Source organism: Taudactylus pleione, unplaced genomic scaffold (genome assembly GCF_031769625.1).
Source record: "Taudactylus pleione unplaced genomic scaffold, aTauple2 ptg000282l, whole genome shotgun sequence".
Taxonomy (NCBI): domain Eukaryota; kingdom Metazoa; phylum Chordata; class Amphibia; order Anura; family Myobatrachidae; genus Taudactylus; species Taudactylus pleione.
The window spans coordinates 12,955,781-12,970,312 of record NW_028284684.1 but is presented as its reverse complement, the minus strand read 5'-3'; the positions used below and the strand labels follow the sequence as shown (position 1 = coordinate 12,970,312).

The 14,532-nt window shown below is 39.3% G+C and overlaps 5 non-coding genes across 5 annotated transcripts; all 5 read right to left on the bottom strand.

Annotated features, from left to right (window-relative positions):
* Window positions 1-4,292: 4,292 nt before the first annotated feature.
* On the bottom strand, window positions 4,293-4,364 carry TRNAD-GUC (transfer RNA aspartic acid (anticodon GUC)). Its single transcript has one exon. It is a non-coding gene; the product is annotated as a tRNA-Asp (tRNA).
* Window positions 4,365-8,319: 3,955 nt separating this feature from the next.
* On the bottom strand, window positions 8,320-8,391 carry TRNAD-GUC (transfer RNA aspartic acid (anticodon GUC)). The gene has a single exon. It is a non-coding gene; the product is annotated as a tRNA-Asp (tRNA).
* A 1,941-nt stretch (window positions 8,392-10,332) lies between these two features.
* TRNAD-GUC (transfer RNA aspartic acid (anticodon GUC)) lies at window positions 10,333-10,404 on the bottom strand. Its single transcript has one exon. It is a non-coding gene; the product is annotated as a tRNA-Asp (tRNA).
* A 1,942-nt stretch (window positions 10,405-12,346) lies between these two features.
* Window positions 12,347-12,418, bottom strand: TRNAD-GUC (transfer RNA aspartic acid (anticodon GUC)). The gene has a single exon. It is a non-coding gene; the product is annotated as a tRNA-Asp (tRNA).
* A 1,942-nt stretch (window positions 12,419-14,360) lies between these two features.
* Window positions 14,361-14,432, bottom strand: TRNAD-GUC (transfer RNA aspartic acid (anticodon GUC)). The gene has a single exon. It is a non-coding gene; the product is annotated as a tRNA-Asp (tRNA).
* Between the last annotated feature and the right edge of the window lie 100 nt (window positions 14,433-14,532).

The following is a 14,532-nucleotide window of genomic DNA, read 5'->3' as shown; positions in this document are numbered from 1 at the left end:
ATAAACCTTCCCAAAATACCAAACCATTCTGATTTATTCCATAGCCACCTAACGCCAACAAATGGTAATAGAAGTATATCATTACAGTTGGTACATTTTGTTTTCTCTATCTGCTATTCCATTTGTATGGATCTATGAGGGTTTCCTTTAAGTACACATCTCAATATATTATAGTTTGGGTTGTTATTTATGCATGCCATAACATTTGTATTATTATTTTTCCACTGTGTCTGAAATGGAATATTGGAGAAATAAAAGTTATAGCCTCCCCGTCGGGGAATTGAACCCCGGTCTCCCGCGTGACAGGCGGGGATACTCACCACTATTCTAACGAGGATCAGCTGTGTGCTGTGATTTCTGGTCCAGTCCAGAAAAGTGATTTTCAACTAAGAGTTGATATAATTTCCTTGGGTAATGAAAATGATTGAAATCATTTATACATCAATTTGTTAGTGTACTCTTTCACCATATATCAGATCCATGTCGATTCTTCTGCATCATGAGCTAGGTCAAATGCTTATAGAAATTGCCCCAGCTATCATTTTCTTACTCTACCCATGTCCGATAATCCCTGGACTGAGATGTTCTAGGATTTTACTGTTGATTTGCCAGTGTTTATAGGTATTTCTATGAATTGATTTATGGTTGACCATTTCTGATGCTTGATTGTATATTTAGTAATTCAAGATCCTTTAAAAAGCTCAAATGAATTTAGCAAAACCCATTACCCCTTATCAACTTTTTTCTAATTAGAATTTGCTTAGAAATCCTTGAATGGCTAAAAGACTATTATGCTAGAGACCAATGGTAGCTCTGCATGAGGAATATTAAACTCCAAATCTCTTCTGCTAAATTATGCCCAAATTATGTGAATGCTATAAAAATTGATAATTTATTCTATTATTCAGCTACTGTTTCCAACTTAATTAAAAAAAATATATATATGTATATATTCACTCTTCTTTTAAGGCACCAATAAATATCTATGCATTTTCTGGATATTCTATACCATACAATTTTAATACATGGGAATCCTGAATATAAAGTCCAATAAATGCTGGATTTGCCATGTTGTACATGTTCTAAGCAATATCTTTTAGATTATAGCTGATATAGGGCCTGATTCAGAGCCGCTTGCTGCTAGTGAGTGCTTGCTCAGAACAAGGGCGGTTTTTTATGTTTTGTATTTGTTTTTTGCTTTCATCAGGCCGCTCGCTAAGCTGTGGGTGACCTCCCACAGCTTTTGCGAGTGGCCTGGAGCCCATCGCGATTATCGTGACCATCAGGCTTGCGAGGAGACCCTGTGGAAGGGTCTGAGCTCTCACAAGCCCGAGTAAACTTCCTGCTCTAATAGAACAGGAAGTCCACTACTGACATCACTAGTGATGTCAGTAGGGCCACCCACAAACACCAGGCGTTCCTAAGGGAATGCCTGCATTTGTGCAGCCACCCCCCCCTCCCCGCATACAAAACGCGGTGAGTTATCAATCAACATTGACAGCCGCTCCGTCTTGTAGCTAGACCCATATCGATGGAGCAGCCATCGCTGGACGGATCTTGCGCATGCACACGCCGGAGGCGGCGCATGGGTAGTGGGTGACCGTCGAACCACTTACGAGTGTTGTGCGCTTGCGAGTGTGTCTGAATCAGGCCCATAGTCCTTAGGAAAATTTTTGGGTGCTTGCCAAAGACATGTAAATGAAGTGCTTGTTAAAAAATAAAATCCATTCTACTAACCATTGCAAAATGGAATTTGGGTCTTGAGGACCTACCTCATGGAGTTGGGCTTAGACAGCACAAGAAAATTGCTTGAGAAGTTACTTGACCTATACTGTTCTTGAGAATGGGGCCCAGCAATGTGGTCTTTCAATGCTAGAAATGTCAAAATAATTCTGAATGTTGTAGTTTGATGTCCTAGAAAATGTGTGCAGTTTTCATTCCAAAAAGTGGCATACACCAATATGCCAACCTCCTTGCCTATATTTTATTTCTACATATAAAAATGTAAGTATGTATAAACCTTCCCAAAATACCAAACCATTCTGATTTATTCCATAGCCACCTAACGCCAACAAATGGTAATAGAAGTATATCATTACAGTTGGTACATTTTGTTTTCTCTATCTGCTATTCCATTTGTATGGATCTATGAGGGTTTCCTTTAAGTACACATCTCAATATATTATAGTTTGGGTTGTTATTTATGCATGCCATAACATTTGTATTATTATTTTTCCACTGTGTCTGAAATGGAATATTGGAGAAATAAAAGTTATAGCCTCCCCGTCGGGGAAATGAAGCCCGGTCTCCCGCGTGACAGGCGGGGATACTCACCACTATACTAACGAGGATCGGCTGTGTGCTGTGATTTCTGGTCCAGTCCAGAAAAGTGATTTTCAACTAAGAGTTGATATAATTTCCTTGGGTAATGAAAATGATTGAAATCATTTATACATCAATTTGTTAGTGTACTCTTTCACCATATATCAGATCCATGTCGATTCTTCTGCATCATGAGCTAGGTCAAATGCTTATAGAAATTGCCCCAGCTATCATTTTCTTACTCTACCCATGTCCGATAATCCCTGGACTGAGATGTTCTAGGATTTTACTGTTGATTTGCCAGTGTTTATAGGTATTTCTATGAATTGATTTATGGTTGACCATTTCTGATGCTTGATTGTATATTTAGTAATTCAAGATCCTTTAAAAAGCTCAAATGAATTTAGCAAAACCCATTACCCCTTATCAACTTTTTTCTAATTAGAATTTGCTTAGAAATCCTTGAATGGCTAAAAGACTATTATGCTAGAGACCAATGGTAGCTCTGCATGAGGAATATTAAACTCCAAATCTCTTCTGCTAAATTATGCCCAAATTATGTGAATGCTATAAAAATTGATAATTTATTCTATTATTCAGCTACTGTTTCCAACTTAATTAAAAAAAATATATATATGTATATATTCACTCTTCTTTTAAGGCACCAATAAATATCTATGCATTTTCTGGATATTCTATACCATACAATTTTAATACATGGGAATCCTGAATATAAAGTCCAATAAATGCTGGATTTGCCATGTTGTACATGTTCTAAGCAATATCTTTTAGATTATAGCTGATATAGGGCCTGATTCAGAGCCGCTTGCTGCTAGTGAGTGCTTGCTCAGAACAAGGGCGGTTTTTTATGTTTTGTATTTGTTTTTTTCTTTCATCAGGCCGCTCGCTAAGCTGTGGGTGACCTCCCACAGCTTTTGCGAGTGGCCTGGAGCCCATCGCAATTATCGTGACCATCAGGCTTGCGAGGAGACCCTGTGGAAGGGTCTGAGCTCTCACAAGCCCGAGTAAACTTCCTGCTCTAATAGAACAGGAAGTCCACTACTGACATCACTAGTGATGTCAGTAGGGCCACCCACAAACACCAGGCGTTCCTAAGGGAATGCCTGCATTTGTGCAGCCACCCCCCCTCCCCGCATACAAAACGCGGTGAGTTATCAATCAACATTGACAGCCGCTCCGTCTTGTAGCTAGACCCATATCGATGGAGCAGCCATCGCTGGACGGATCTTGCGCATGCACACGCCGGAGGCGGCGCATGGGTAGTGGGGGACCGTCGAACCACTTACGAGTGTTGTGCGCTTGCGAGTGTGTCTGAATCATGCCCATAGTCCTTAAGAAAATTTTTGGGTGCTTGCCAAAGACATGTAAATGAAGTGCTTGTTAAAAAATAAAATCCATTCTACTAACCATTGCAAAATGGAATTTGGGTCTTGAGGACCCACCTCATGGAGTTGGGCTTAGACAGCACAAGAAAATTGCTTGAGAAGTTACTTGACCTATACTGTTCTTGAGAATGGGGCCCAACAATGTGGTCTTTCAATGCTAGAAATGTCAAAATAATTCTGAATGTTGTAGTTTGATGTCCTAGAAAATGTGTGCAGTTTTCATTCCAAAAAGTGGCATACACCAATATGCCAAGCTCCTTGCCTATATTTTATTTCTACATATAAAAATGTAAGTATGTATAAACCTTCCCAAAATACCAAACCATTCTGATTTATTCCATAGCCACCTAACGCCAACAAATGGTAATAGAAGTATATCATTACAGTTGGTACATTTTGTTTTCTCTATCTGCTATTCCATTTGTATGGATCTATGAGGGTTTCCTTTAAGTACACATCTCAATATATTATAGTTTGGGTTGTTATTTATGCATGCCATAACATTTGTATTATTATTTTTCCACTGTGTCTGAAATGGAATATTGGAGAAATAAAAGTTATAGCCTCCCCGTCGGGGAATTGAACCCCGGTCTCCCGCGTGACAGGCGGGGATACTCACCACTATACTAACGAGGATCGGCTGTGTGCTGTGATTTCTGGTCCAGTCCAGAAAAGTGATGTTCAACTAAGAGTTGTTATAATTTCCTTGGGTAATGAAAATGATTGAAATCATTTATACATCAATTTGTTAGTGTACTCTTTCACCATATATCAGATCCATGTCGATTCTTCTGCATCATGAGCTAGGTCAAATGCTTATAGAAATTGCCCCAGCTATCATTTTCTTACTCTACCCATGTCCGATAATCCCTGGACTGAGATGTTCTAGGATTTTACTGTTGATTTGCCAGTGTTTATAGGTATTTCTATGAATTGATTTATGGTTGACCATTTCTGATGCTTGATTGTATATTTAGTAATTCAAGATCCTTTAAAAAGCTCAAATGAATTTAGCAAAACCCATTACCCCTTATCAACTTTTTTCTAATTAGAATTTGCTTAGAAATCCTTGAATGGCTAAAAGACTATTATGCTAGAGACCAATGGTAGCTCTGCATGAGGAATATTAAACTCCAAATCTCTTCTGCTAAATTATGCCCAAATTATGTGAATGCTATAAAAATTGATAATTTATTCTATTATTCAGCTACTGTTTCCAACTTAATTAAAAAAAATATATATATGTATATATTCACTCTTCTTTTAAGGCACCAATAAATATCTATGCATTTTCTGGATATTCTATACCATACAATTTTAATACATGGGAATCCTGAATATAAAGTCCAATAAATGCTGGATTTGCCATGTTGTACATGTTCTAAGCAATATCTTTTAGATTATAGCTGATATAGGGCCTGATTCAGAGCCGCTTGCTGCTAGTGAGTGCTTGCTCAGAACAAGGGCGGTTTTTTATGTTTTGTATTTGTTTTTTGCTTTCATCAGGCCGCTCGCTAAGCTGTGGGTGACCTCCCACAGCTTTTGCGAGTGGCCTGGAGCCCATCGCGATTATCGTGACCATCAGGCTTGCGAGGAGACCCTGTGGAAGGGTCTGAGCTCTCACAAGCCCGAGTAAACTTCCTGCTCTAATAGAACAGGAAGTCCACTACTGACATCACTAGTGATGTCAGTAGGGCCACCCACAAACACCAGGCGTTCCTAAGGGAATGCCTGCATTTGTGCAGCCACCCCCCCCTCCCCGCATACAAAACGCGGTGAGTTATCAATCAACATTGACAGCCGCTCCGTCTTGTAGCTAGACCCATATCGATGGAGCAGCCATCGCTGGACGGATCTTGCGCATGCACACGCCGGAGGCGGCGCATGGGTAGTGGGTGACCGTCGAACCACTTACGAGTGTTGTGCGCTTGCGAGTGTGTCTGAATCAGGCCCATAGTCCTTAGGAAAATTTTTGGGTGCTTGCCAAAGACATGTAAATGAAGTGCTTGTTAAAAAATAAAATCCATTCTACTAACCATTGCAAAATGGAATTTGGGTCTTGAGGACCTACCTCATGGAGTTGGGCTTAGACAGCACAAGAAAATTGCTTGAGAAGTTACTTGACCTATACTGTTCTTGAGAATGGGGCCCAGCAATGTGGTCTTTCAATGCTAGAAATGTCAAAATAATTCTGAATGTTGTAGTTTGATGTCCTAGAAAATGTGTGCAGTTTTCATTCCAAAAAGTGGCATACACCAATATGCCAAGCTCCTTGCCTATATTTTATTTCTACATATAAAAATGTAAGTATGTATAAACCTTCCCAAAATACCAAACCATTCTGATTTATTCCATAGCCACCTAACGCCAACAAATGGTAATAGAAGTATATCATTACAGTTGGTACATTTTGTTTTCTCTATCTGCTATTCCATTTGTATGGATCTATGAGGGTTTCCTTTAAGTACACATCTCAATATATTATAGTTTGGGTTGTTATTTATGCATGCCATAACATTTGTATTATTATTTTTCCACTGTGTCTGAAATGGAATATTGGAGAAATAAAAGTTATAGCCTCCCCGTCGGGGAAATGAAGCCCGGTCTCCCGCGTGACAGGCGGGGATACTCACCACTATACTAACGAGGATCGGCTGTGTGCTGTGATTTCTGGTCCAGTCCAGAAAAGTGATTTTCAACTAAGAGTTGATATAATTTCCTTGGGTAATGAAAATGATTGAAATCATTTATACATCAATTTGTTAGTGTACTCTTTCACCATATATCAGATCCATGTCGATTCTTCTGCATCATGAGCTAGGTCAAATGCTTATAGAAATTGCCCCAGCTATCATTTTCTTACTCTACCCATGTCCGATAATCCCTGGACTGAGATGTTCTAGGATTTTACTGTTGATTTGCCAGTGTTTATAGGTATTTCTATGAATTGATTTATGGTTGACCATTTCTGATGCTTGATTGTATATTTAGTAATTCAAGATCCTTTAAAAAGCTCAAATGAATTTAGCAAAACCCATTACCCCTTATCAACTTTTTTCTAATTAGAATTTGCTTAGAAATCCTTGAATGGCTAAAAGACTATTATGCTAGAGACCAATGGTAGCTCTGCATGAGGAATATTAAACTCCAAATCTCTTCTGCTAAATTATGCCCAAATTATGTGAATGCTATAAAAATTGATAATTTATTCTATTATTCAGCTACTGTTTCCAACTTAATTAAAAAAAATATATATATGTATATATTCACTCTTCTTTTAAGGCACCAATAAATATCTATGCATTTTCTGGATATTCTATACCATACAATTTTAATACATGGGAATCCTGAATATAAAGTCCAATAAATGCTGGATTTGCCATGTTGTACATGTTCTAAGCAATATCTTTTAGATTATAGCTGATATAGGGCCTGATTCAGAGCCGCTTGCTGCTAGTGAGTGCTTGCTCAGAACAAGGGCGGTTTTTTATGTTTTGTATTTGTTTTTTTCTTTCATCAGGCCGCTCGCTAAGCTGTGGGTGACCTCCCACAGCTTTTGCGAGTGGCCTTGAGCCCATCGCAATTATCGTGACCATCAGGCTTGCGAGGAGACCCTGTGGAAGGGTCTGAGCTCTCACAAGCCCGAGTAAACTTCCTGCTCTAATAGAACAGGAAGTCCACTACTGACATCACTAGTGATGTCAGTAGGGCCACCCACAAACACCAGGCGTTCCTAAGGGAATGCCTGCATTTGTGCAGCCACCCCCCCTCCCCACATACAAAACGCGGTGAGTTATCAATCAACATTGACAGCCGCTCCGTCTTGTAGCTAGACCCATATCGATGGAGCAGCCGTCGCTGGACGGATCTTGCGCATGCACACACCGGAGGCGGCGCATGGGTAGTGGGGGACCGTCGAACCACTTACGAGTGTTGTGCGCTTGCGAGTGTGTCTGAATCATGCCCATAGTCCTTAAGAAAATTTTTGGGTGCTTGCCAAAGACATGTAAATGAAGTGCTTGTTAAAAAATAAAATCCATTCTACTAACCATTGCAAAATGGAATTTGGGTCTTGAGGACCCACCTCATGGAGTTGGGCTTAGACAGCACAAGAAAATTGCTTGAGAAGTTACTTGACCTATACTGTTCTTGAGAATGGGGCCCAACAATGTGGTCTTTCAATGCTAGAAATGTCAAAATAATTCTGAATGTTGTAGTTTGATGTCCTAGAAAATGTGTGCAGTTTTCATTCCAAAAAGTGGCATACACCAATATGCCAACCTCCTTGCCTATATTTTATTTCTACATATAAAAATGTAAGTATGTATAAACCTTCCCAAAATACCAAACCATTCTGATTTATTCCATAGCCACCTAACGCCAACAAATGGTAATAGAAGTATATCATTACAGTTGGTACATTTTGTTTTCTCTATCTGCTATTCCATTTGTATGGATCTATGAGGGTTTCCTTTAAGTACACATCTCAATATATTATAGTTTGGGTTGTTATTTATGCATGCCATAACATTTGTATTATTATTTTTCCACTGTGTCTGAAATGGAATATTGGAGAAATAAAAGTTATAGCCTCCCCGTCGGGGAATTGAACCCCGGTCTCCCGCGTGACAGGCGGGGATACTCACCACTATACTAACAAGGATCGGCTGTGCGTTGTGATTTCTGGTCCAGTCCAGAAAAGTGATGTTCAACTAAGAGTTGTTATAATTTCCTTGGGTAATGAAAATGATTGAAATCATTTATACATCAATTTGTTAGTGTACTCTTTCACCATATATCAGATCCATGTCGATTCTTCTGCATCATGAGCTAGGTCAAATGCTTATAGAAATTGCCCCAGCTATCATTTTCTTACTCTACCCATGTCCGATAATCCCTGGACTGAGATGTTCTAGGATTTTACTGTTGATTTGCCAGTGTTTATAGGTATTTCTATGAATTGATTTATGGTTGACCATTTCTGATGCTTGATTGTATATTTAGTAATTCAAGATCCTTTAAAAAGCTCAAATGAATTTAGCAAAACCCATTACCCCTTATCAACTTTTTTCTAATTAGAATTTGCTTAGAAATCCTTGAATGGCTAAAAGACTATTATGCTAGAGACCAATGGTAGCTCTGCATGAGGAATATTAAACTCCAAATCTCTTCTGCTAAATTATGCCCAAATTATGTGAATGCTATAAAAATTGATAATTTATTCTATTATTCAGCTACTGTTTCCAACTTAATTAAAAAAAATATATATATGTATATATTCACTCTTCTTTTAAGGCACCAATAAATATCTATGCATTTTCTGGATATTCTATACCATACAATTTTAATACATGGGAATCCTGAATATAAAGTCCAATAAATGCTGGATTTGCCATGTTGTACATGTTCTAAGCAATATCTTTTAGATTATAGCTGATATAGGGCCTGATTCAGAGCCGCTTGCTGCTAGTGAGTGCTTGCTCAGAACAAGGGCGGTTTTTTATGTTTTGTATTTGTTTTTTTCTTTCATCAGGCCGCTCGCTAAGCTGTGGGTGACCTCCCACAGCTTTTGCGAGTGGCCTGGAGCCCATCGCAATTATCGTGACCATCAGGCTTGCGAGGAGACCCTGTGGAAGGGTCTGAGCTCTCACAAGCCCGAGTAAACTTCCTGCTCTAATAGAACAGGAAGTCCACTACTGACATCACTAGTGATGTCAGTAGGGCCACCCACAAACACCAGGCGTTCCTAAGGGAATGCCTGCATTTGTGCAGCCACCCCCCCTCCCCGCATACAAAACGCGGTGAGTTATCAATCAACATTGACAGCCGCTCCGTCTTGTAGCTAGACCCATATCGATGGAGCAGCCGTCGCTGGACGGATCTTGCGCATGCACACGCCGGAGGCGGCGCATGGGTAGTGGGGGACCGTCGAACCACTTACGAGTGTTGTGCGCTTGCGAGTGTGTCTGAATCATGCCCATAGTCCTTAAGAAAATTTTTGGGTGCTTGCCAAAGACATGTAAATGAAGTGCTTGTTAAAAAATAAAATCCATTCTACTAACCATTGCAAAATGGAATTTGGGTCTTGAGGACCCACCTCATGGAGTTGGGCTTAGACAGCACAAGAAAATTGCTTGAGAAGTTACTTGACCTATACTGTTCTTGAGAATGGGGCCCAACAATGTGGTCTTTCAATGCTAGAAATGTCAAAATAATTCTGAATGTTGTAGTTTGATGTCCTAGAAAATGTGTGCAGTTTTCATTCCAAAAAGTGGCATACACCAATATGCCAACCTCCTTGCCTATATTTTATTTCTACATATAAAAATGTAAGTATGTATAAACCTTCCCAAAATACCAAACCATTCTGATTTATTCCATAGCCACCTAACGCCAACAAATGGTAATAGAAGTATATCATTACAGTTGGTACATTTTGTTTTCTCTATCTGCTATTCCATTTGTATGGATCTATGAGGGTTTCCTTTAAGTACACATCTCAATATATTATAGTTTGGGTTGTTATTTATGCATGCCATAACATTTGTATTATTATTTTTCCACTGTGTCTGAAATGGAATATTGGAGAAATAAAAGTTATAGCCTCCCCGTCGGGGAATTGAACCCCGGTCTCCCGCGTGACAGGCGGGGATACTCACCACTATACTAACAAGGATCGGCTGTGCGTTGTGATTTCTGGTCCAGTCCAGAAAAGTGATGTTCAACTAAGAGTTGTTATAATTTCCTTGGGTAATGAAAATGATTGAAATCATTTATACATCAATTTGTTAGTGTACTCTTTCACCATATATCAGATCCATGTCGATTCTTCTGCATCATGAGCTAGGTCAAATGCTTATAAAAATTGCCCCAGCTATCATTTTCTTACTCTACCCATGTCCGATAATCCCTGGACTGAGATGTTCTAGGATGTTACTGTTGATTTGCCAGTGTTTATAGGTATTTCTATGAATTGATTTATGGTTGACCATTTCTGATGCTTGATTGTATATTTAGTAATTCAAGATCCTTTAAAAAGCTCAAATGAATTTAGCAAAACCCATTACCCCTTATCAACTTTTTTCTAATTAGAATTTGCTTAGAAATCCTTGAATGGCTAAAAGACTATTATGCTAGAGACCAATGGTAGCTCTGCATGAGGAATATTAAACTCCAAATCTCTTCTGCTAAATTATGCCCAAATTATGTGAATGCTATAAAAATTGATAATTTATTCTATTATTCAGCTACTGTTTCCAACTTAATTAAAAAAAATATATATATGTATATATTCACTCTTCTTTTAAGGCACCAATAAATATCTATGCATTTTCTGGATATTCTATACCATACAATTTTAATACATGGGAATCCTGAATATAAAGTCCAATAAATGCTGGATTTGCCATGTTGTACATGTTCTAAGCAATATCTTTTAGATTATAGCTGATATAGGGCCTGATTCAGAGCCGCTTGCTGCTAGTGAGTGCTTGCTCAGAACAAGGGCGGTTTTTTATGTTTTGTATTTGTTTTTTTCTTTCATCAGGCCGCTCGCTAAGCTGTGGGTGACCTCCCACAGCTTTTGCGAGTGGCCTGGAGCCCATCGCGATTATCGTGACCATCAGGCTTGCGAGGAGACCCTGTGGAAGGGTCTGAGCTCTCACAAGCCCGAGTAAACTTCCTGCTCTAATAGAACAGGAAGTCCACTACTGACATCACTAGTGATGTCAGTAGGGCCACCCACAAACACCAGGCGTTCCTAAGGGAATGCCTGCATTTGTGCAGCCACCCCACCCTCCCCGCATACAAAACACGGTGAGTTATCAATCAACATTGACAGCCGCTCCGTCTTGTAGCTAGACCCATATCGATGGAGCAGCCGTCGCTGGACGGATCTTGCGCATGCACACGCCGGAGGCGGCGCATGGGTAGTGGGGGACCGTCGAACCACTTACGAGTGTTGTGCGCTTGCGAGTGTGTCTGAATCATGCCCATAGTCCTTAGGAAAATTTTTGGGTGCTTGCCAAAGACATGTAAATGAAGTGCTTGTTAAAAAATAAAATCCATTCTACTAACCATTGCAAAATGGAATTTGGGTCTTGAGGACCCACCTCATGGAGTTGGGCTTAGACAGCACAAGAAAATTGCTTGAGAAGTTACTTGACCTATACTGTTCTTGAGAATGGGGCCCAACAATGTGGTCTTTCAATGCTAGAAATGTCAAAATAATTCTGAATATTGTAGTTTGATGTCCTAGAAAATGTGTGCAGTTTTCATTCCAAAAAGTGGCATACACCAATATGCCAAGCTCCTTGCCTATATTTTATTTCTACATATAAAAATGTAAGTATGTATAAACCTTCCCAAAATACCAAACCATTCTGATTTATTCCATAGCCACCTAACGCCAACAAATGGTAATAGAAGTATATCATTACAGTTGGTACATTTTGTTTTCTCTATCTGCTATTCCATTTGTATGGATCTATGAGGGTTTCCTTTAAGTACACATCTCAATATATTATAGTTTGGGTTGTTATTTATGCATGCCATAACATTTGTATTATTATTTTTCCACTGTGTCTGAAATGGAATATTGGAGAAATAAAAGTTATAGCCTCCCCGTCGGGGAATTGAACCCCGGTCTCCCGCGTGACAGGCGGGGATACTCACCACTATACTAACGAGGATCGGCTGTGTGCTGTGATTTCTGGTCCAGTCCATCAAAGTAATGTTCAACTAAGAGTTGTTATAATTTCCTTGGGTAATGAAAATGATTGAAATCATTTATACATCAATTTGTTAGTGTACTCTTTCACCATATATCAGATCCATGTCGATTCTTCTGCATCATGAGCTAGGTCAAATGCTTATAGAAATTGCCCCAGCTATCATTTTCTTACACTACCCATGTCCAATAATCCCTGGACTGAGATGTTCTAGGATTTTACTGTTGATTTGCCAGTGTTTATAGGTATTTCTATGAATTGATTTATGGTTGACCATTTCTGATGCTTGATTGTATATTTAGTAATTCAAGATCCTTTAAAAAGCTCAAATGAATTTAGCAAAACCCATTACCCCTTATCAACTTTTTTCTAATTAGAATTTGCTTAGAAATCCTTGAATGGCTAAAAGACTATTATGCTAGAGACCAATGGTAGCTCTGCATGAGGAATATTAAACTCCAAATCTCTTCTGCTAAATTATGCCCAAATTATGTGAATGCTATAAAAATTGATAATTTATTCTATTATTCAGCTACTGTTTCCAACTTAATTAAAAAATATATATATATGTATATATTCACTCTTCTTTTAAGGCACCAATAAATATCTATGCATTTTCTGGATATTCTATACCATACAATTTTAATACATGGGAATCCTGAATATAAAGTCCAATAAATGCTGGATTTGCCATGTTGTACATGTTCTAAGCAATATCTTTTAGATTATAGCTGATATAGGGCCTGATTCAGAGCCGCTTGCTGCTAGTGAGTGCTTGCTCAGAACAAGGGCGGTTTTTTATGTTTTGTATTTGTTTTTTTCTTTCATCAGGCCGCTCGCTAAGCTGTGGGTGACCTCCCACAGCTTTTGCGAGTGGCCTGGAGCCCATCGCGATTATCGTGACCATCAGGCTTGCGAGGAGACCCTGTGGAAGGGTCTGAGCTCTCACAAGCCCGAGTAAACTTCCTGCTCTAATAGAACAGGAAGTCCACTACTGACATCACTAGTGATGTCAGTAGGGCCACCCACAAACACCAGGCGTTCCTAAGGGAATGCCTGCATTTGTGCAGCCACCACCCCCTCCCCGCATACAAAACACGGTGAGTTATCAATCAACATTGACAGCCGCTCCGTCTTGTAGCTAGACCCATATCGATGGAGCAGCCGTCGCTGGACGGATCTTGCGCATGCACACGCCGGAGGCGGCGCATGGGTAGTGGGGGACCGTCAAACCACTTACGAGTGTTGTGCGCTTGCGAGTGTGTCTTAATCATGCCCATAGTCCTTAGGAAAATTTTTGGGTGCTTGCCAAAGACATGTAAATGAAGTGCTTGTTAAAAAATAAAATCCATTCTACTAACCATTGCAAAATGGAATTTGGGTCTTGAGGACCCACCTCATGGAGTTGGGCTTAGACAGCACAAGAAAATTGCTTGAGAAGTTACTTGACCTATACTGTTCTTGAGAATGGGGCCCAACAATGTGGTCTTTCAATGCTAGAAATGTCAAAATAATTCTGAATGTTGTAGTTTGATGTCCTAGAAAATGTGTGCAGTTTTCATTCCAAAAAGTGGCATACACCAATATGCCAACCTCCTTGCCTATATTTTATTTCTACATATAAAAATGTAAGTATGTATAAACCTTCCCAAAATACCAAACCATTCTGATTTATTCCATAGCCACCTAACGCCAACAAATGGTAATAGAAGTATATCATTACAGTTGGTACATTTTGTTTTCTCTATCTGCTATTCCATTTGTATGGATCTATGAGGGTTTCCTTTAAGTACACATCTCAATATATTATAGTTTGGGTTGTTATTTATGCATGCCATAACATTTGTATTATTATTTTTCCACTGTGTCTGAAATGGAATATTGGAGAAATAAAAGTTATAGCCTCCCCGTCGGGGAATTGAACCCCAGTCTCCCGCGTGACAGGCGGGGATACTCACCACTATACTAACGAGGATCAGCTGTGTGCTGTGATTTCTGGTCCAGTCCATCAAAGTGATGTTCAACTAAGAGTTGTTATAATTTCCTTGGGTAATGAAAATGATTGAAATCATTTA